Source organism: Tenebrio molitor, chromosome 5, assembly GCF_963966145.1.
Source record: "Tenebrio molitor chromosome 5, icTenMoli1.1, whole genome shotgun sequence".
In the NCBI taxonomy this organism is placed as follows: domain Eukaryota; kingdom Metazoa; phylum Arthropoda; class Insecta; order Coleoptera; family Tenebrionidae; genus Tenebrio; species Tenebrio molitor.
Window position 1 is genome coordinate 15981305 of NC_091050.1, and position 24430 is coordinate 16005734.

General features: G+C 40.1%; 1 protein-coding gene across 2 annotated transcripts in view; it reads right to left on the reverse strand.

The window, feature by feature from the left end:
* Positions 1 to 24430, reverse strand: part of LOC138130632 (dipeptidase 1-like) — a 155330-nt gene that overhangs the window by 127113 nt on the left and 3787 nt on the right. Inside the window, exon 1 of one of the 2 annotated variants that reach the window (XM_069047232.1) lies at positions 5569 to 7153. The exons of the other annotated variant lie outside the window; for it this stretch is intronic. The gene's annotated coding sequence lies outside the window, so the exon portion shown is untranslated. Of the gene's footprint in view, positions 1 to 5568; positions 7154 to 24430 lie in introns of those variants that run through there. 2 annotated transcript variants of the gene reach the window in all.

A 24430-nucleotide genomic window follows, 5' to 3' on the forward strand; every position in this document is an offset into this window, starting at 1 on the left:
AGTGCCGGTGAGTGGATTTCGTGTTCGAAGTGATTTTGTAGGTTAAGTTGTTGTTTTATGTTGAGGAATTGAGGTGGTGATTTTGAAAAGATGAGGGCAGCGGTGGAGTCGAAAAGGTTAAAAAGTGATGGGGGCGGGTCGGGGGCCTGAAAAACGTTTAGGTACAGGAGCAGCAAGCGGCGTGATGTACGGTAACTGCTATGGCTCCCTTGTAAATTTAATCGCTGTTAACCCTAGTGTGACACGTACGGGAGACATAGGAGACATGCCATCCGTGGGGGTGTGTTTACTTGCTGGTTATATAGCGACCCTTGCTCGACAAAGTCCCTGATTAGTTATACGGGTCATCTGGATTAAATTCGCTCACCGGCGACAACCGCTTTGATTATTACCTGCACTACATCACTAATTTAACTTTGGCACCCTTCGACAAAAATCTGCTTTTGTTCCGGTGCGGTGAATCATTCCAAGTTGCACACGGGGAGTAATTGACGTCGGGAGAAGGGTCCGGAAAGAGAAAAATTTATAATTCAGGCGGAAATGCGCCGCTGATACATCAAAACAGACCAGCCGGTCCAGATTAAAACGTCCGTCTGCAGACAGAAGCGGAGATGGCATCCGGCGTGCAGTATCGCGCCGTCCCATTTGCATCCGCTCGAATCTGCAAGAATTTACGAGTCTTTAATGTGGCAGCAGAAGAAACTGGAACACACGAGCCGACATCAGACACGGAAAATAATCATGAGCGCCCCAGTTCGAGCCCCGAGTGGTAATTCTGTTCCCTTTCAATTCACCCTGATCAATAAAGTCTCGTCGATGTACCGATAAGACTAAGAAAGCCCGAAAGTTGAGCAAAGAAATGCCTTTCACGGCGACGTTTGTTGCCCTTTTGACAATAATTATTGGGCCCTTTGAAAATTTCCCTCTGCCGGATTTTTTCGCCCCAATTAAAAGTTTGCCGGTTGTTCCCCCGAAGAATCGCGCCGTAAATAAACAGACTTTCTGGAGGAATAAGAAAAGAAAATCATCACAGAACGCTAACGGAATAAGGATTTAGTCGGGAACACGAGTCGCGTCTGCTGCGGCATAATTCAGCCGAATTCCGACAATTCGCGATACTAAATAAATATTTATGCTGGAAAAATTCGGACTCTTTGTGTGAATTTTTTTTTCGGTCGACCCTCATCGATTCGTCCCCCGATTGCGCCCCATAAATCTCCATTTGAGCCCGGCCAAGACGAGTCGGTATTTATTTCGGCGTAATTCAATGACGGTGGTCCATGTAAATTGATTACCGAAAGAAACGCTCCGGATTTGGGGATCGTGCTGCATTCGTTCGTTTGCTCCGGCCGCGCGGCTTAGTGCGTCAAAACAGGCCCAACTTCTAATCTGGGGCCCTTTGTCCGCCTAACCTGGATGTATGTCGCACGTTTACCCGATTTTATTGAATAGACGACTTTCTCCGGCGCGGAGATAATCTTAAGGAAATTATACGGTGGAACTTTCGACGCTGGGGCCCTTTATCGCGCTCTTGCCGCGATTTATTCGCCTACAACGGCCGCGACAATAATCGAGCAGAAAGGGGAAATTACTGCCGAGCTGCCGGAAAATAACCAACGGGAAAAATGGCCGGCTAATTTGGAAAAACGCGCCCAACAGTGGGGGCCCGGGTGCGCCACCGTGCGACACCCCTCACTGCATTTAACCTAGATCTGTGCGGCCGTTAAAACGCCAACGCAGAATAGGTGCCTAATGGATTTAGCACTAAAATAATCCGGAAACCGCACAGACCGGAACATTATCCAGTGTCTCACACATACGCCACTGTTCATAAACACTCCATTGATACAGAGTGGCCGTTCGACCGTCGCGTTCCGTTCCAATAAACGGCGAAATGGGCATCGCTTTGGGTAATTCGCACCCACCCCCCCGTTTTTCCGCCGCCCCCGTCCCCGACGAAATTAATTTGTCCGTTGAGTATCCGAATCGGTTCGATCAGAAAGCACTCGAGAAGTTTTCGCCGAACTAATAAATACATAATGACACTTAAAAAATTCAATATGGACGTTATCGTAGTTGGAGTGCGTATTTCCGCGGCAGGGCCCGAATTAAAAATTGCCGCGAAAGCGATCCGTCAGGATCTTTGTTCGAGCCGTGCGCCGCCCCCGATATCGCATCTGATCCAATAGGTCGGAATTCAAAAGCCCATTAGATTTTATTACACTCGGGGACAAATCTGGGCCTCTTGTAGCTACATCCGGGCCCCCTAACAAAGATAAATAAGACGTTCATTTTAAATTGTCAATTTGGGAGGCCCGAGGGAGCGACCCGTGCCGTTCATGGACTCATCTCGGACGGATAATTAATATTTGTGCGTTCGCTGACAACTGACGAGGCTTGGGGCTCCTCTTCGATTCGCTAATCGCCAGGATCAGACAAGAGGAACGGCAGTTTTCTCGACGGGTTTATGGACCTCGCCGCAGCACTGGAGTTCGACTCCGGTGTGGATAATGGCCCCGCAATGTGACAACGGCGGCGGCCAGGTTAAATAGGGCGGCGTTCCGGGGAAAATCTTAATTTAGGACGAAGCGAGAGTTAAACCCGAATGTTTTTTCGTTTTGTTTATCGACAATCAATTAGTCAATTGTTGCAGACAGATATTTGCTTCGAGAATAAATAGGGACCGTTAAGTTATTCTCTTTTTAATGTAAAACATTGCAAAGAAAGAAAGAAAAAAAGATTTTTGGCTCTAAATTTTAGGTTAGCTGTCAACATGGTCCAATTAATCTACACTTTAAAAAAGCACAACAATTGACGGTTTCCAACGCCTTCCCAGCCGAGGATTTCATTTGAATGCGGGATATATGTATGTTCCGCTTCTGAAAAACACATGTAAAATCGTGTCCAAATGTCAAATTATTATGTTGGGTTAAGATTCCTCTATCAAAATTATTATACCGTGAGATCAACAATTACTTAGATAAGGGGCGGCTATAACTTTGATAGTGTCAGATTTTTCGTATCTTTGCCAAACGTTAAACAACTGTCACTGTTATCAAATTTTAACGCAAAAATGGTTTTTACTTCAGAACATATTGGACGATTCAAAATGATTGTGGATAAATATGGCAACTATGTACGAAAATTTATGTGGCAACTGTGTGGGTAGGATACATGCAGTTGCTCGAAATCAATTGCTCGAAAATGAAATTGCTTGATTGTAACTTTTCTCGAAATACAAGTTCCTCGAACTGCAATTTGTCGAAAATGTTTTGCTCGAATTTATATGGTCGAAAATGTGTAATTGGAGTGTAATTAGTAATTAGTAATTACGGACTAGTCGTAATAATGACATTAATGCCTTCAAAATATTCCTGTAAAAAAATTACTTTGAAGCCATTTTTTTTTCGTATAAGCGATTTTTCACTCTTTCTCGATTCTGTTATAATGCACTTACTAACCTTATATCCCAATTGCATATTGCATAAACTTATTGTTTTATAAAAAAAAAACTGTTGGAGCCTTGGAGAAAATGATGGAATCTCAACTGCCTGCACCGGAAGATCTGTAACGGCCTTACCAGTCTTCAGATTTTTAATATCGTTTGATTTAAAATCTAATTCATATTTTTCTTCGGTAATTTCGTTTATAAATTTTAGAAATGAATCCTCTTATCAGTGTAAAAATTAGAAGTTAAAAATTTTGTGTAAAACAGTTTTATGTACGAAAATTTATGTGGCAACTGTGTGGGTAGGATAGAATTGACATTTCTTTGACAGTTCATAATCGCGCAATTTTGAAAATTGTCAAGTCAATCTGCAATGGTATAAGAAAAATCAAATGCATGTATATGAAATGTTATACAAATGTCAACTCTACCCTACCCACACGGTTGCCACATAAATTTTCGTACATACACTCACCGGCACAAAAAACGACTCATTATGATTTCTTAAATAAATGATCTTGAAATTATATTTGTGCTTATTTTTCTTTATTATAGTTAAATTGGGATATTTTCAATGATCGGGAGTGCTATGGTCACCATGGCAACCGAATTGTTTTGTTTAAATAAATGTTTAGAAAATTTGCGTTTTTCCACGGTGTGTTTTTGTCGGTTGATTTACGTGTTAAAAGATTTAATGTGACAATACGAGATACTAATTTAAAATGCTGTTCAAATTTTGGCAATTTTTCATAACATAAAATTTTTTCTGGAAAATTACTTTTATTTTTTTTTTTCATTAAAATTTTATTTGCTGTGTTTAATGTTTTGTTTGTCGGATATTCTTTGGCAAAGAATAACTTAAATAGCACCTACCAATACAACATGATATCAAAAAAAAATTCTAAGACAATGAATTACTTAAAATTCAAAGTGAGTCGCGAAGTGAGTCGTTTTTTGTGCCGGTCAGTGTAGTTGCCATATTTATCCACAATCATTTTGAATCACCCAATACAAGATTCATCATTGAATCTTACTTTCGTAATGGTGTGTTAAATAACGGAGAATGAACATACAGCGCTGTTGCCTGTTTGGCTGAGTTTCGGCAAAATTTTCCAAATTTAAATTGAAACAGGTATATGCAACCAAAAATACTTCCACGCATCCAGAGCATCTGAACGTCTAGATTTCGACATATGTACGTCCAAAATCTCAAAGGCTTCTTTGATCTAAATAATATGTAATTGTTAATCGCACGGTATTGCTTTTGTTCTCGTTTATTTGAAACACAAAAATCGATTGTAAAAAATTCAAAATTCGTACTAAAGATTCATTTATAACTTAAGGAAATATGTGTCACTTCATTCTATTTTTTACATCTCCTCCATTTTACTTCCGACGATTCAAGTTTTTCATTTATTTCAAATAATAATGGATGAATCAGATTCAGAAACTTTCAGACAGTGGAAATTTGTCTGCGAAGTCTGCAAAAAAATTTTTTTTAAATTTTTGATTCAGTTGAAAAGTCAACCGATATATTGGTGCATCCACCATTTTCGTAATTAGAAATTGACAAATTTCAAAAATAGCATTCCAGAACTTATAATTTTCATCCAGCTCAAATAATAATAATCGGTATAACAATATTTTCTTTTCAAAATTTCCAGGCGCGTAGACACAGAAATCTGCGCCTTTCTTTGTTCGTTTGCTCATAACAAGATATATACCAAACAACTTTTAGATTCTGTCAACTGTAAAGGAAGGCGAGATCCGACATTTTTCTTTTTAGCAATTCTCCAAGCACGACTTTTATTGTTCTAAGTTAGCAATTTTTGTTACAGATTATTATAGGCACAGAGTGTGAATTTTTTTGTTTCACCCTAATGATTTCCGCATCATAATTATAACATAAAGGAAATGGAAAGATGTAATTTCTTTAATTAAAAAAAATGTCTTCACTGACGTCGCAAAGCGAACACTTTAATCTGAATCTAAATCACATCTTCAGTTGATAATTTGAATATACATATTTGAAACTTTATTTTGGGTACGATGCATCTACGAAAGTTTCCCCGGGGACCGCCCATTCAAACACTGACCAGCCCAGATGTTGCTTAACTTACCTTATCGTATGATGATGGTGCTTCCACAGTAGCAGCCGATGCACATACGGCGTGTGCAGTCAGGAATGTGCCATGGTACCCTCACCACGCAAGCCTACTCGATCCAGACTTTTTCCACAATCTAGTTTTCCCGCGGGTTCGACGCCCTCGCAGTCCTTCCTAGAGGACGCCACTCGTGAATGACAAGCTCTCGTCGCCTCGGAATATTAAAAATGGTTTTCCTTTTAGTTTTTTTTCGCAGTCTTTGAGCAGCTCGAATCTTTCAGGAAACTTCTCGCACACAATTATCGCGGGCGTGTCCTTTTCGCGGAGCTCATCCGGCGGAGAGTCCCGTAATCGACGTCCTGGGGGCGAGGTGATGCTCATCTGACAGATCTCGTTTATTATTACCATCACCTGCTCCGGCTTACATGCCGACGTGTCCCGACGGCGGACGCTTAAGCGTGAAATTAGTCGGCGGGGTAATTATTTTCACGTTCCTCCCCTATTAAAAACAGTTTGAACAATGTATGCACTCGACGGAGGACCGGAATAAGAAATACCGGAGACTTTATTAATTATTTCGACGGCGCTCGGGGAAATTACACGGAATTTTCGACCATTGTTCGGCTCTATTGCTGCGACGCTTGTCAAACGCTCAAAAACAATAGCCGCCACCAGTAATTATTCGGCGCGAGCTTAATTACGGGGGGCGGGGCGAGAATTAAAGAGTCGGAGGAGATGTGCTCGCGAGTCGGCGGCGGCCGGGGCCCGTCTTCGGGGATTCCTCTCGGCTTTCTCTTTAGACTGCGTAAATGGGGAATCGGGGGCGGCATGACCATATAACGTTATTTCGATTGACTGGCGAACACTTGAAAAGCACTTTTTGGCTATAGAAATCGGCTCTTCCGCGCCACATCCATAGAATTTCAATCGATGGCGTCGTTCCCGCCGGGATATGGCCGGACTGAAAACGTGCCACCCTGAAAAAATAATAACCACTCTGATTCCTGCCGGTGGAACGCTAATCCCAAAACGGAACCGGAACTTAGCCGTCAGATAATAAATCCGCAATGCTTTATCGTCTGCCAGCCAACATGCCGTTGTTGCAATCGATGACCGCCTGCTCTAGACAAACGCGCCCCAAAAAATTAATTGCCCGATGGAAAAGCGACCAAGGAAAATACACCGCACACCGCATTTTCCCGCCCGGCGTGACGCAACATCGTTCCATTTGAAAACAACGAAAAGAACTGCGATAAATAACTGCGATGAAAATGTTTGGAGAGGAAACAACCGCTGGAGGTGAATAAAGCGATGGTGCAGCGGGATTACGCACCGACAGAGAACTGGAACAGGTGCCGAGGGCGGCCGTGTCAGAAGTGCACCGCCGAGAAGTAACTTTGTTGACTTCGAAAGATGTAGTTCGACGAGAAAAGGGTGACCGTGAAAGAACCAAATTTCTATCCATTTATCTATGGTCGAGATAGAATTTACAAAGTTGCAAATTTTCTCCGTATCGTTGGAGATAAATGGGACCACTTGTCGAAAAAAATGTACCCATCCAATTATGATTATTTTGAAGGACTCTGTTTTGAACAATTTGTCGCCTACTTTACGAAGGCTAGGATTCGGCGACAATTTATAAAAAATGGGAGACAAATTGAAGAAATAGTTATTTGCTTAATTAACTCGGGCTACGCCCTCGTTAATCAATCTGCAAATTTGTGAAAAAAAGTATGACTTTCATAACTAGTTGTACTTACACACTATTTTTTTGCATATCGATGTAAGTTGAAAAATTTGGTCTAAAAGGATTTATGAAAAATTACAAAAAAGAAAAACAGGTATATTCTGACACGTCTCCGGCAAATTCTTCCAATGCAGTTGCTCGAAAATGAAATTGCCCGATTGTAACTTTTCTCGAAATACAAGTTCCTCGAACTGCAATTTCTCGAAAATGTTTTGCTCGAATTTATATGATCGAAAATGTGTAATTGGAGTGTAATTAGTAATTAGTAATTACGGATTAGTCGTAATAATGACATTAATGCCTTCAAAATATTCCTGTAAAAAAATTACTTTGAAGCCATTTTTCGTATAAGCGATTTTTCACTCTTTCTCGATTCTGTTATAATGCACTTACTAACCTTATATCCCAATTGCATATTGCATAAACTTATTGTTTTATTAAAAAAAAACAGTCGCGGCCTTGGAGAAAATAATGGAATCTCAAATGCCTGCACCGGAAGATCTGTAACGGCCTTACCGCCTTACCGCAATTACAAATCCCACATCATAAATAAAACCAGTCTTCAGATTTTTAATATCGTTGATTTAAAATTTAATTCATATTTTTCTTCCGTAATTTTTGTGTAAAACAGTTTTTTTTTAATTTATTAAATGCAATACGGATGTGACCTTTGTAATAACAATCACCGCATTATCCTGTGTATGATAATTACTTTCGAGCAAAACATTTTCGAGAAACTGCCGTTCGAGGAACTTGCAATTCGAGCAAAGTCATATTCGAGCAGCTGATTTCGAGCAATTCGTCTTCGAGCAATTTACCTAGATTCGTTTTGACAATCATCTTGAAGGAGATGGAATAAAATGCTGCAAAAAAGTACTACTTTCACTACAATTTTTCGTGTAAAAAAGTGCTACTTTCACTACGATTTTGCGTGTAAAAAAGTGCTACTTTCATTACGATATGCAAAAAAATATACAGTGAGCGGCAAAAGTATGGAATAAATTCCTTAAAAATTAAACAAAATTTTTTTCAAAAAAATGTTTGGACAGGTCAATTTTCGTTTATAAAAATACATGTCTTAGTATCAAAGAAAATTCCAAGCAGTCATTTATTTTCGAGTTATATCGATAGATTTTTAAACGCAAACCCCCTATTTTTTTTCTTGATTCTAATAGCCCTTTTAATTGTATAAATGACAGTGTAAAAATTTTGTTATCTTACATAAGGAAATTTTTGAAAAAAAAATACTAAAGTTGGAAAAAATAAATTTTATAACGAACAAAAACAAGTCAAAAAATCAAGTAGGTAAATCAAACAGTCAAATGTTACTGTCAATTTCATTAGTATGTGTTTTTTGTTTTACAAAACGTTTTCGAAAATGACTCATTTAACAGAAACACAACGTATTGAAATTTTAATTTTGATTGGGTGCGGGGATAAAACTAAATAAAACTAAAACAGGGGGAATTTCTTCATAAACTTGCTTTTTGTCAACAAGCTGGGGGATGGCAATTCGAACATTTAATTCCATAATTTTAAGTACTTACTAACACAGTTTTTGACTTGTTTTTGTTCGTTATAAAATTTATTTTTTCCAACTTTTTTTTTTTTCTCAAAAATTTCCTTATGTAAGGTAACAAAATTTTTATACTGGCGTTTAGACAATTAAAAGGGCTATCAGAATCAAGAAAAAAAAATAGGGCGTTTCCACTTAAAAAAACTATCGATGACGTCATAACTCGAAAACAAATGACTGGTTGTAATTTTATTTTATATCAAAATAGGTATTTTTTTAAACTAAAATTGACCTGTCCCACGATTTTTTTTTTTAAATTGTGTTTAATTTTTAATGAATTTATTCCATACTTTCGCCGCTCACTGTATATGTATCAAGAATAATGTACACTTCTGGACAAAATTAAGGGACCACCATCTACGCAAATCTCATTATGTTATTACATATTTGTCATTTGTTTTTCCAGCTAACTTAATTTGGTTATTACATTTTAACGCAATGAATTTGGATAGCTTCTCGCTTTGTGCCCTGCATTTGTTACAAAATGTACTGTTTTTTTTTTAAATTTTTTTCTTATTTGAGGTTATACATGTCATACATTGGTGTTTTCAGAATAAAAAATCTCTTTAAAAAAAAGTATGTGTTTGCATTTAAGAATTTTTTTTTTTGACAGTTTAACCTTGAAGCCCATGGGACTTTACGTGAATTTAGTAGGCCATTTTGTAGCCCTTTCACAACCATTTAATTTGGTGTATAGATAATTAAAATCCTCCGATAAATAAAAGAGCTATGGACTCGTCTTTTTTTTTTTTTGGAGACACCCTGTACATTATACATACATTTTTATCTCATTATTTCCAGCATTTCCAAGTATTAATTTTATGTTCGTTTTACCTCAAATAGCGTGCTGCAACGTGGCTTTGATTTTTCCCTCTCATTTCCATGAATACAACAAAAATGAAATATTTGCTGACTTTGGGATGCATAGAATGTTTTTAAATGTTGCCACATTTAGTGTAACGAATAGGTCCATATCTTCTACAAAAAAGAAGATTTTTTTCACGATCGGGAGTAGAAATCAACTTTTCGGATGTCAACATCGTGACAGAAGTAGAGCATTTTCTCCCTAGGGAGCAAATATTTGCAAATATTTGCTCCCTAGGGAGAAAATGCTCTACTTCTGGGAGTTTTCATTTTTTTGACAGTTGTGACAAAAATCTAATGGGAGTTTTCATTTTTTTTGACTGTTGTGACAAAAATCTAATTGTGTTGTCAAGGCAACCACTAATTCCATTAAATTCATCGAAAGATGACAACTCATTTGTCATCATTTTTTTATTCTTAAAATTTGAGATTTTTGTGCTGTTTCTACTCCCTACCGTGAAAAAAATAGTATATATACTTCTGGAGAGAATGCTCATTTTTCCCTCGGTGCTTTGTAGCCCTCGGGCTTCGCCCTCTGGCTACAAACTGCACCTTAGGAAAAATCATGCATTTCTCTCCCTCAATATATAATATACTATTTTTTCAAACATTTTTACCTGATATTTTAATGACTACTTAACAATTTACTACAACGTGATCAAGAATGACTGAATCTGTTGAATAGTAAACGATTACAACTTACAACTGTTTACTTTTTTACACTGAAGGGCTATCTTGCGCTATTTTTGATACTTGATGTCTGATGTGACATTCATGGACCCACCCACAACGGGTGACTCGTCCGTCACTACAAAGGAACCGGTTAAATATTGGGTAATAATTTCGTTATTTCGCTTTTTTGGAGGCTTCTTTTTAATAGGGATAATTTAATTATTCACGCGTAATAATAAAGTAGATACCAATTGATCTTTTTATTTTTTAATGAATCCAAGACTGCTTTTATTAAGACAATTTTCAGTTGTCGTTACGTGACATCTATCAAACTTCATGCCAAATTAAAAAAAAGAAAAAAACTAAAACAATTATGTTTTTTTTTTAATAAATATAAATGATCTACGAGGGCGATGGAAATGTATAACTGGTTGCGTTTCAATATTTGTAAGGCCCATTATTCCTCGTGAATAACAGTGCATTTCGTGTAATTGATAATTGTAATTAATAAATAAATCGTGACAAACGACCTTACATTTGACTCAGTCAAGCCGCCTGTTGACACTTCTACTACTTGAAGTATTCAGCCTTCAAATTAATTTTGTAATCGAGTCATCCATGGATTTGAATCCGTATTTTTTGTAATAATTGTTTTAATGTAAAAAAAAATAATTTTTGTTTGTAATTGTCGAGGTAATTGTCTTCAACGACGCCCCAGGGCGAAGTTTCAGGCTTTTATGAAAGCATTTCTAAAACACTTTTTTTAGTATTATTTATTGCTGACACTTTTTTAAAGTTTATTATTGTTTTAATGATAATGACCAATTTAAGTGAAATCCTAAGTTATTTTTAAACCACCACAAAAGTTTTAGAACTCACTGCCATTTATCTCAAAACTATTTTGAACTCAACATGAGGATTCGTCTGAATTATGGAGCTTTAAATCCCGGAGCCCTTCAACTTTTACATAATATTCCCTTTTTCCACTGTTCTGTTTTTTTTGTCAGATCTGCTCAACCATTTCGTACGTTGTGGGGTTTTTTACGAAAGCCGAAAAAAAATTGGTCAGAGGCCAGTCACCTCCGTACCTGATCGGATTTTTCGGCTTATCGGCGCCCCTTCTATCGGAACAATAATTAAAAGCGATAACCTTTTTATCTGTTAACGAACCAATGGAGCGCCTCTCGTCGCGGCTGCGGTCCTAAACCGCAAATATGACGTTTAATCCTCGAGTAAATCGCGAGATAAGCCCCGCTTCAAGAAAGAGACGACGATAACAATGTTGTTAGTGTTATTATCATGATCACGGTTGGAATTATCCGTGCGGATGGCGGTTACCAGGACACGTTGCCATGGCGTTTCGCACTCGCTCGGGGCGGCGAGCCGGCCGGCACTCTTGCGAGAGATGCGTCTCGACATAAATTTGTCGCGGGTGTGATTTATCGCGGCGGCAATTTCTCGCGGCGGCTTTGTTTCGCCTGTAAATCACGCAGACGGTCAAATTTCGACGTATTCCGGCCGGTGCCGATAATGAAGACGGGCCGTCGGGGCCTCTCCGGTCGGAGTTGAGTTTCCGGTATGTGCCCGGACTGCAGATTAAGGGACTAATGCGGTGCTTCGAGGCAATATGTCGCTGCCATCCTCCGTTCGTGTCGTTCGCCCTTCTCCCACGTCGTAACTATTACCTCCGAGCTCTTCAATAATACACAATATTCCACGTCGTAACTGTCCGACACGAAATACTGAACTGCCCAACTCCGGACTTAATCAAACAAAGCACATAAAAACCGGAGCCGCAGCGGAATCCACGAGTGGCCGCGAGAAATATGAAACAGTTTTGTCTAATTTGTACCGCTCAGACTCGCACTCCCGACGCTCAAACCGCAACATATGATTTAGAATCGTCACAAGCACGAAGATGTCCACGAAACGGGTGTTATCGAGCGTCGACCACCATCGATCACCAGCGCTCACGATCGAGCACGATCGATCGACCGAAACCTCGTCATTCAGTCTGATCCCGAGCCACCATTCAAGCGTGCCTTCCGGAAATGTGGCAAAGTTTGCCTAATTCATCCAAGTCGCACTATTAAGATATTTACTCGCACACCTAAGCCCGCGGAGGCTTAGAGCGTGGAGGCGGAGGCCCACGCGCTCCAGAATTAAACTTTCATTATTCACGCGCTGCTTTGCTGCATGTTTATAAGAAGATTTAATGTATGAATTCAGCTCTTTATTGCCCTTTCCAGCACCACGGACACTCTAGTATTTTTTATTTTCTTGCCCTTTCTTTTTGTCCTTCCACTTTAATTATGCTCCCGTCTGGTAAACATAAATTACGTCATCCTCCGCACCTGGTGGAGGACGTGGTCGGCGTCTCGGTCTTTGTTCGAAACGTTTCGACACGATTGAAGAGCACTGCCAAGAACTCCACCGGATGGGGCGATTAACATCAAAAACTGATTGTGCGTTCGCTTGTTTGCACGAATCATTATGCGGAACGAGTGAAGGGTCTCCAATTGGTTTAAGAGCGACGTAAGACGAGATGGAATCAAACAACAATGCAGTGCGAGTCAAAAGTACAGAAGAGATAACGATATCGAGACGAGGAGGAGTGGAACGAGAGGAGAGGATGATGTTTGACAATTTAATTGCTTTGGAAGTGGAAGGATGAAAGAGTTGGAGAGACTTTGAGACGAAAGGAAAGTGGCTGAAGAAACAAGGACAGTGTAGCAGAAGAAAGAAGAAGGTGAAAGTAGAAACAAAGACTTTATTTTTGACGCTCGTTGCACCCGACCGGGACCTTCCATTCCTCCTCCTTTATTTAGTTTTTACGGTAACGTTTCGGTTTTATGGACGTGGAAAAAACGAAAGGGGCAAGAGATTGAATTGCAACACCAAACTCTTGTCCTTTGCTTGGCGTTAATGCGGTACTCTACACTCGCCGACGCCGATTCCCAGTAGATCACAATCGTTGCCGCCTCCCGCGAAGTCGGAGCGTCACCGGCACCGCCTGCGTCGGCGGCGAATTTTTCCGTGGCGTCCGCCACTTGTTATTCTGTTTGCACACGTTCAGATAGCTCACGGGATAAGAAACAAATATTACATTTGCCGAACCATTTGCCTCCTGTAACATAATCCCGGGCTTAATGGATCCCGAACCGTTTATTACGCGAAAATTACCCTTTTCCCGAAACAATATCGCTACACGTGCCCTGTCATTAATCCATCATCGCCGCCGCCGCAAAAATCGCAATGTCGGTAATGCGTTCGCTGATGTATTCCTGCAAATGGACGGCGACGCACCGGGAGGGTTTTCATCTATCAATGCCGGAGTGCTCACGGTTTAGCCGATTTTATTTCGACTTGATAAATTGTTATGATTCCTTTTACAAATTTCCGATGGCGGGATCGAGTCGCGGACGAGGAAATGGCCGAACGGGGCCGGCCGCACCGCCACCGATTCGTCAAGAGATGATTGTGTTGTCTGGAAGTGGTTGTTTCACTCCAGCGGTCCGGACGGATGGGCACTGCTGGGCTGCTGGGAATTGACGACGGGGCTGGAACGGTTTTCGGGATTTCGCGCCGATTCCCGATGAATAATCCGGGGCTTTGGATAAATAAATGTTGCCGGGTGAAACAAAATCACTTCGATTCGGCGTACTGATGGTACGGCCAAAAAAACATTAAAAGCACTTCTCGAAGCGTTTCACTGTCGCGACAAAACAAACTAAAAAATTTCACTTCGATCTCTTACACGAGCATTTCCAAGCAGCTGTTTGCAAAATATGTTTCTTTTTATGTACTTTGGATTTTCTTATCGAAAAACTTGCTCATTCTTAACGTGACGTTTGTTTATTTCAAACTGCCGTTTGCATTTTTGTCTGTTCCCAAGTACTTGAATTCGTTTACCGGGAAGTTATCAACTACTTCCATTTCCTACGTCTGTGATTTTTAGCTTAACGTTTTATTCGCACTCTGTATTTTTAATATAAGGTGTTTTTTTTTATTTCACCACAAAGTAGGCGTTGAAGAGTCGATTCGCCAATGCGCCAATGCGAAGTAACCTGCTAGAAAATATGCTTTAAAACAAGGAAACCGCATTGGTGTACATTTTTTAAAATATGATATACAAGGATGTATTTTTAAAATGTGCAGAAATTTTACCTACGAGGTTGTGGGACAACATAGAAGACTAAAAGCAATTAAAAAAATGTGTACCTCAAATATTAAATGTCATTTTATTTTCTGACAGAATTTTTTAAATATTTCTACATGAAGCCAGTAGCTCGTGGTTAAAATTATGTTGGTTCATTCTGGGACACCCTATATGTCTCAAAAATTGCTAACTCAGAGGCCGATTTCAAGTTGACTTGCGACGGTCGCATTTGTTGTTGTCATGGTAACGGCGCAAGAGAGAAAGATGACGCATATTGGTAATTAATGTGTAGGACAAAAATAGCTACACATTTGCGCTGCACCACCTTTTTGCCACCATGACTTGAAATCGGGCCCTGAGAAACTATATAAATCATGTTTGCAAAATTGTCAAAAAGAAAATGTCGTGGTTTCACTTTCCTTAACAGTTTATAGAATTAAAAAGTTACACGGTAAAGATCTTGTTATGAAGAAGTAAATAAAAAAAGAGCAAATTTCTGTGTTTAGTATTGGTGTTACAAATTTCCAGTTACTAATGCAGAAATCGTAGATTTTAGAAATAAAAATATTGATTTACCGATTATTATTTAAATGAATGATCATGTAGAGGCTACATTGTGACGAAATGACGATATCGCACATCTTCATCTCAAACTTTTGAAATGTCTCAATTTGCAATTTACAAAAATGGTGGATGCGCCAGGAAATTAAAAATTGATTAATGTATGCTTGAACTAGACACAAAATAAAAGATCGTTTTGTAGAATTCGTTGGGACAACGCAAAGAAAAATCTCCACTATCTCAAAATCTCTGAAAATATTCCAATTTAGGAACGACAAAAATTATCTCAGTCATAAAAGTGTGCCACGATAATTTTTGAATTTTGGGTCGGCGGTTGGCAATTGTTGCCGGTAGCTCAGTCTTGGGCGACGTAAGCGAACGAATCAGCCAGACCCGAAAGACAAGAGAGTAAAGGGCGCCAGGATCCTCCGGCACTGATGCTTCGGGAGTATCCGGATCCGGTGATACTCCGGGGCCGATACCCGAAATGAAACGCATGTGTCCCAGTTAACAAATTTAATCAACTTATATCCCCTGGTACAATAAATATTTACAATAAGTGAAAATTAAAAGGATAATTTGTACAATTGATTGTTGGTAAAAAAACTAAATTACTGTTCGATGTTCGATTGCAGCAAACAAACAAAAAAAAATTCAATGAACGGTCCTGACCGGTAACGCACAAAATAAATCTGAACTAAAAATGAAATTCCCGCGAGCCGCCGACGATACTTGTACAAGCTCGGTGTGACCGCAAAACAAACGGTATCGAATTAAAGCGCAACTCTAAATTTACCGGCGTCGGATTTACAAACAATATTGTCAAAAAAAAAAGTTTGAATTCCAAATTACACACACACACACACAAGACAAAATACGCGACAGAGAGAGACGGTAAAGCGAAAGAAGTTATCTCCCTGCCGAAAAACTGCTGCGGCCTCGAGAGATGGAGATACCCGACACGAGCAAAATGGAGGCTCTGTTCCTGTAGGTGCGATATGATATTCGGGAACGATCTGACCTGAGCCTCCTGCGTCGTCCTTCGGCGTCCTGCGGGGTTCGCCGCTCGGCGGTCCTGGTGCCGTTGAGGCCGCTGCTGACTCCGGTGGAGATGGAAAAAAAGAAGGCCAGAAAAACAGGGAACTCGACGGATCTGCTGGAACGGGTCCAACAAAAGGTCCTCGTAATAAACGATCCGCTCAAAAGACCCTTTCTTAGAAAGAAGAGAACGCCATTAAGGTAACGTACGACGGGAAAACTGTAACTTACTCAGTCGGCGTGAGGTCTTTTTTTTTTGGGGCGACGAAAAGCAAAAAAAGTCCGTGACTCCCAAGATCCGGAAATTCCGATAGAGTTGGGGTTCCAAAAGGTACGCTATCCAGCACGAAGCGGAGAACCACGCAACTCTTCTGACGGGCACAGGAGACTTCGTGAAAATCCCGAAAATCGGTGCGATCCACAAAAAAAACGCTGACACGAAGTTCACCCAGTCACGGTACTTTTTCGAAAGAGGAAGAGTGGCATCGAAACGCGAACTTATCGCCTTGCCCAAAAAAGTCTAACCAGTCTCGGTGAGGGAAAACAGACCTTAACAGCTGTCGACAGAAGGAATATCCAGAACCGACAGGTGCGTGCGTGGTCGAATTTTTGACGCGCGACAGCGGGACCGAAATAGGTTATAAAAATCAAAACAAAGGGACCAAAAGGCCTACGCCGTCGATCATCGATGAGAACCGTCGATCGAGACCGTCTCCAGGTGTTTCGGGAGATGAAGAGAGTTCCGCGAAAGAAGGAGAAAAAAAAATGTCCAGGGACGAGAAGGTGAAGGGAATTTATGGAGTTGGTGTCTAAAAGAAAAGGGAAAAGTAAGTTAAAGGTACATTCAGAAGACCTACTCAACTCCGATAAACTCTAGACCGTGAAGAAGGAAGAAGATAGGAAAGAGCGAAATTTTTCTGGCGAAGGGCCAAGGTTCGCGACCTGACAAACCCGACGGTATATAGCTACCGTCCCGCTGAAATTGTGAGGATAAGGGCACGATTCCAGCTGCCTCTTCAGCTGGGGCCAAACGAAAAGAAAACGAAGAAAAGCCGACAAGGAAAACCAAAAGAAAAGGCAAGGTAGAAAGGATTAACGACAACGACAAGCGAACGGGAGGATGAGGGATCGGGAAGGAAAAAGACACAAACAAAACGGTCGCGGTAACATGCGATTACTCTCGGCCTAACTGTGAGCGAGAGTTTACTGAATTCGTTACTTTTAAGGTTACTTTCGAGGTGTTCGAGTAACGATGGTGCATCCCCAAGCATTAGTGGAACCCATGGGCCTTCCACTCCGGCCAAATCCGCAAAAAAAAAACGAAAAACGAACGGGATGAAATTTTCGAACCGTGACAAGTGGTAAACGTGCCTAAAAATTGTGGCAGGAAAAAATTGATAAATTAGTTAACTCTCAACTAGGCGAAATCTAAGACCTCTACTAGTCGCGAATCCATTTATCAGTGAGACATCTGGTGTGAAATGTATGAACTGACCAAAGTCATACTCAAGTCGGTGGCTATTTCAGTGCTTTGTGTTTTTAAACAAAAGTAAACATGTTAATTTGAACCGAATGAAAACTATAAGTTGTGTTATGCAAGCTTCAATGTATGAAGTGACAAAGGAAATGGGCACATATTTATCTGGAACGTTACCTTTGAGGGGCTTTGGCACAAATTTGTAATTTCTTCCCGTTATTATCACTTTTTTGTTTGTTCCTCATAATAATTTCTTATGGCCCTCTTCTTTCGCGCCAATAGAACCGCCCTAGTTCGTTTTGAACTTTCCATTTTAACCTTTTTTACAAAATACACTTAGGACCGGTTGCTAAATCTTAGTTAACATCGTGTCAGCTAACAACGCGTCAAGTTGGAAATCCACCCATTTGATTGGCTGATTCAAATCCAATGTTAAATATCCCCCAATCAGATCGCTTGACAGTATGTTAACTTTAACAACGAATTGACAATATCAATAAACAAATGAATAGTTTGAAAAATTAAAAATCATCTGGGCAATATGAAAATCACTAGTGATTTAACCAACCTAACAACTGCAATTTTGATTTTGACAGCCAGATGTTTTTTGAATGGACTTTTAGAAGAAATATAAGAGTTTTGGAATTTAAATTATATTGTAACAAGACAAAAAAGGTTCCAGAACTTGACCTAGAATATTCTGAATTTTTCCAATTGCAAAATGGTGGATGCGTCGGACAAAATTTGTTGATATCTTCATCATTTCTTAAGCTTGATGACGTCTAACAGTTGTACTTAGCACATTTTATTGAGGCAAAGAAAACAGCAAATATACGTCACTGTTATTATTTTGAAAAAAAATAACTAGTAAAATGGTGGTTCACCGGAAATTTTTCACATTACCAACATCTCGAGCTAAATTTATTTAATAAATTTAGTTGTCTTCTACAGCATAAGCAGAATAAATAGAAATTCAATAATAAGAAAGTTTAGATTAAATTAAACTGGAAAACTTGCAAAAAGATTGAAGTTTAAAGTCCCATAACTCAGCTCTGCTGGCTTCACTGCTAACATATTTTAGCTCAAATCAATCAAGAAAACGAGACAAATCTGACGATACCCAACTTCGTTACCTCAAACTTTTCAAGAAATCGAATTCCCTCAAATCTGGACCAACCTAGTCTACAAGTATCAGATTTCAAATGAACAAAAAGGGAGAAAAACAGTTTTGTGGTGTTTTCTTTATGCTTACAACACGATAAATGAACGGTGCGTACTTAAAAAGTTTTGGCATTATCTTACTTTTATGTTACTGTTCAGGAAAGAATTTACAAACAAGTTTCGTTTGTAATTAAATCTTAAAATTTGGTGTACACACAGTTAAGCTGGGTTCACCGTGCGTATCGCAACGTAAGGTTTATGACAGCAGTCCTCAACATCCCCTGATTATCAGTGACTTTCATTCGGAGGTGAAAAATGTCTGTTCCTTTCCAAACATATCTTTAATGACGAAGCGGAAAGGAAATCCGGTTCGGTTCGAGCAAACAGATGCTAATAAGGTCTGCAGCGGCCTTAACAAGTTAATAAGTGGCGAAATGTGGCCGCAGCGGCTCCATTCGACAAGGGCTACTCCGCCATGCAGCGAGCCGAGCTTTCCATTACCGTTAATGAGACAATATCACTGAAAACATTCCCAGCCCTGGGGACGGGGAGGCTGCCACCCCCGCACGAGGCAGACGGTTAAAAGCGAAGAAAATGACGCCTTCGAGACGTGGACAACTCTCGTCGACGCCTGCAACGGTGGTGTCAAGTCGAAAAAGTCTTATCTCGTTTCCGTACGGGTTAACACGCCTCAAAAAAGAAACTCCACGCTAAATAAATTAATCGCTAACGAGCGCCGTCTCTCCACAAGGGGTGTTCGCTCCCCCGACAAATACATTCAAGCAATGTGCGGATTGTTTAAGGCTCGTCACATTCATATGGTGCACTTTCCACGACCCTTCTCAACGACGAAACCGATTTAACGCCCCCACTCGGGGTGCTCACTTCTTAACGACCCTCGTATGCATGCAGATACACTATTTCCGAACTAGATGACGCATAAATCACACGTTCAACAGTCGGTTGATTAGACGACCACCGTTGCACTGACTGTTTTATATTCTATCCGAAGCTGACACGTTTTAAAATGCAACTCTTGTACCACGCCGACTCCAGAAGGACAATTAAGGCATTGTTGCCGACAACTCTTTTAAAACAATAAAGTCGGAAAAAATCCTTGAAAATCCTTGACGGGCAAGAAAGTGAAAAAGGGATTCGGTCGAGAACATGCACTCCACACTTATTCAATGGAGAACAAATCTGGGGAAATTGCAAATGGAAATTACCGATGCAGAGGGAATAAAAGTGGCGCATCGACTAATTGGGTGGTGCATTGCAAAGTGATGCAGTGTTGTCCTTGTGGCACATTATTCAGGATTATGGACGTAATGGCACATCAATCGAAATTCGTGTTTGCGTTAATCCTGCAAAACGCCGAGTGTGTTCTTTCCTGCGGTGCGCCATCACATCCTGTCAACTCTTTGTGTTCGGAGAAAACAGGACCAAAAAGTAAAACATCGAATCCAGGCCTGAAATTCTCTTGATAAATTCCCCTAACGAGGCTCATCCAGTCCAGGTAAATGCACCCCACAGGAACTAATTCTCTGCCATAACATCATAATGAAACAAGGGAAAGTGATTTGTGATTGTGAACGAGGCTCCTCTTTGAGAGGCTTTGACTCCTTAATTATAAATTCCACTCGAGATTCATCGGCTTTACCGCCAAAAACAAAACAGGAAAATCGATTTGCATGGAAATTGCGGGAAAAATTCCTCCGAGGTGGGCGCGCATCCAACATAAAAGGTTAGGCGGTCAGTGTCAACTCCATAAATTTCAGCCGCTGGCCTAATTGCCGTTGGCATGATAGTCTAATTAGGGACAGCCGTAGAGCTGCGGTTTTGCATGAAGCAACTTCATTTACATGCACCGAATTAGCAAACAGGTCGAGACGGCGTTTTGTGGCGCTCCAAAAAAAAAAAACTACCCACGATTTTACAGAGGGTGAGTCTCTAATCAATTCAACAAAATTTTAATATTCATGCGAGCCGAGATAAAAATAATCCGAGGGTCGTCGTGAAATAAACACGCAGGCAACAACAAGTAAACAGCGCCGACAGCAATTGAGTCGGTCGCGGGGTTCCTCCGGGTCGGACCTTGAGACCGCGTCTCTTCTGCAATTTTGCATTTAGTTGTTTTGTCGGCGGAGAAATCGATAGACCCGGACCTGCAAGCCCGAAACAAAAATAGCCCGACACCACTTGTTGCAGACTTTGACGAGTTCGAGGAGAGCTCTTCGCCTCGTCTTGTGCAAATCCTGGCGAAAAAATGACCAAATACCATCCGGCCCCTTATTTATTCAGTTCGAGTGGAGGACCGAGACGAAAGTCAATAGCGGGCAGAGCAACATTTTCAATATTTCAGTCGAGATATGAACTCGCTCGTTAAATATTTACGTTAAGCACGAGGTCTGCGTGCGGCTTAAGCAGATTCTTATTTCTTGCGGAGGTGAAAACGGGAGAGGCGCAAGATAAATATAAATTGAAAAGCTCGCCGATGATCTCGTTGCCGATGCAGAGATTTATACGACAATCGACAAGTAAGGAATCTCCGGGCTGTATTATTTATGAAAACGCTGCATTATTTATAAAGATGCCGGGCAGGCTGGAGGCTCGGCCGGAGCTTAAGTGTCGCGTTAGAGGAGCTCGCCGCCGCCGTTTCTCACTTTTCTCTAACCCGACTCGACACCAGATGAAATTAACCCTCGTCCGGATCATAAATCGTAACAGTAAACACCGCAACACTCCGACCTAATCGGAACGCAATTAGGCTGGCACCGCTGATTTAAGAAAACGCGCAAACAACGTGGGGGATGCGCTGCGGGATTTTAACCCCGGCTGGGATAACATAAAAAGACAAAGCGTTAGTCGAGACACGTGGTTTCATCTTTCTCAATCGAATAAAAATCATCTCGTTAATCTTCACTTTGAAACTAGAGACAAATAGTAAATGCACCAGTCAGAAGCAATAAATTGCATTCATGTTTTTTTTTTTGATTACATAAATGGCTTAATTGCACATCGAAAAAATTTTAAATCAACTTTAACAATTATCTCCAGGACGAACAACTGACTTCACTTTCAGATCATTTCTGGTACCGTTCAAATATTTAAATTTTCTGTACTGTTCTGTCGTGGGAAAAGACATATTACACGGTGCATTTGTCGAATCATGCAGAACTTTTAATACTGCGAAATCTAAAACCTAGGTATTTAGTAACCTGCGTTCGGAAACTAATCCGTTTGGAGTAGCTTGTCTAGTTTTGAACGTACAAGGTGATCAAAAAGAAAACTAATCAGAGCAGGCATGTCGCAGCAGAATTCTATGCAAATAAGCGTTCAATGCATGGGCGTAGACAATTTGTGGTCTCAAACACCCCTTTAATAAATCATACCTCATGATTCATGAATTTTAGACGTTGGAATTATAATTGTGCATTTTATTATTATTATTATCAGATACTGGAGAAAATTTAAAAAATACCTACTAAGAGCTTCATTTTACATTCGTAAAAATGGGTAATTTACCAGGTTTATTGCGAAATGCGACGTCACTGGTAAGCAGATTTTTCGCTGAAACGTCAAAGAGATGTCAATTTTAAAGCAACGGTGTGGTGTTGTTGACCTAGAAAACAAATTTTCGATTTCCACAAAGTTTACAGACGTTTCCTGTAATTGTAAGCAACAATGATCCCAGAATAAGTGGTAAAATGGGTGTTGCCATTGAAGAAAAAGCATTTTTATTAAAATGTTACTTTTGAAACAGGGTGAATAGGCAACCAATAAAACGACTGTGTATAGCAAGTATCATAAAGTTTGAATTTCCCACCGTTTTACACGAATGTCATCATTGAACATGTTTGTTTTCAGCAAAGGGTGCCCTTAGAAATATCAAAGGACACCCTTAGATATTTTTTTTTTGAGCACTCGAAGCAAATACACTTGCCACCAAAAAAAAATGGGAAATTGACGTACAGTTGCGGCCGTTGAAAACTCAGACACTTTGACAACGCCAAACTTTTGGCTTTGTAAATGGTACTGAAAGTGACGTTTCCCGAAATGTCACTCAAACATTATCCACATTAATTTCTTTCGCAATGGCTGTTATAAGTACTCACACCGTCCCTCAGTCAAATACATTTTTGCAAATCAGATAATTGCGGCATTTCAAAAGTTACGCGCGATTCTGACCTAATATGTATGTCAAATACTGACACTGACTTTATAATCCTTGATGAAAATCCTGTTTACGCTAATCAAATTTTGGAATTTATACAGAGTGAGATTTCAACGGCCGCAACTGTACACAAAAAATTGTTTTTGTATGTTTTTTAATCTGTTTAATTTGGGTTTTTTAAAGAGGTTAGAATTATCTGACATTGTCACCGAAATGATTAATCAAAATAGTTTAATTAGACTTGGTTTGATACGAATAAAAATGACATAAGCTGACAATTAATAATCTGATTTACATGATCAAATTTTAGATTTCCCATTTTTTTTGGTGTTCAGTGTATGCTTCGAGAATAAGAATCGTTAGTTATTCTATTTTTAATGTAAAACGTTGCAAACATGCTGTAATTACAACTGTCAATTTACACTTTAAAAAAGCAAAACAACTGACGGTTTCCAACGCCTTCCCAGCCCAGGATTTCATTTGAACGCCCAATGTAAATCAGCGTACGACAAACGTTTCGATAAAACAAAAGATGAGGTGGAACTCTTGATTTGTTTTCTTTTTGATCACTTTATACGAGTACATTAACTACATATTCGATTTTACCCTAGTCTCCTCTACTTCTTGTTCAAACCCTGTCACATTAGCGTTGTTGAATTGAGCGTACACGAAATAGATGTGCAAATAAAATTCTAAATACCCATTTAGACCCACTTATGAAATCTGAATTTCAAATCCCGTTACACAAAAAGAGAAATACATATTTACTAAACATAAGTGTAAATTTCTGGGAATGTATCTTCTGGTAAAACTTTGCAAATCATATCTATCGACCACTTTTGAAGTGTCTACAGTCACGATCACTTAAATTTGACAGCCTAGAAAGAATATAATTCCAAAAATTGCTTCTGTTTTATTATTTCGTCGACTGCTTTGGGAAGTTGTTCGTTTTTTCATCATCTTGCCGTCTACAGATCGACTTATGTCGTTATGAAAGGCAAATTCTGAGCGCGTGGGTGTCCTTCCGGCCCAAATGCCGCGCCCTCTGTCCGGAGCGCCCCGTTTCGATCATTCCGTAAATTACGACAAAGGCAGCGATATTGGCCATAGATATAAAATCTCTTCTCATAAATGCTCCCCAATTCCGTTCCATCTTAATATTTATTTGAAATTCGTCCCGCTTTTGATCTTTGCTCTCCGGATTCTTATTTAGTTTGGCGCTTTTGTGCCGCGTCTTTCATCCGATCCCCGTTTCCGGAACGAAATCGGAAAGTTTCCGGCCGATCCTCCACTCCCGATAATTATCGCCGCGAGACGCAGGTGTCGAAAGAGCCCAAAGTGTTGTTAATATTGATTAGGGGGATAAACCGCCGCGCCGACTTTGACATTAGCATCCCGCGAAACGGATTCTTGCGGCGCTCCGCTGCTCCCAGCCGCGCCGAAAAATA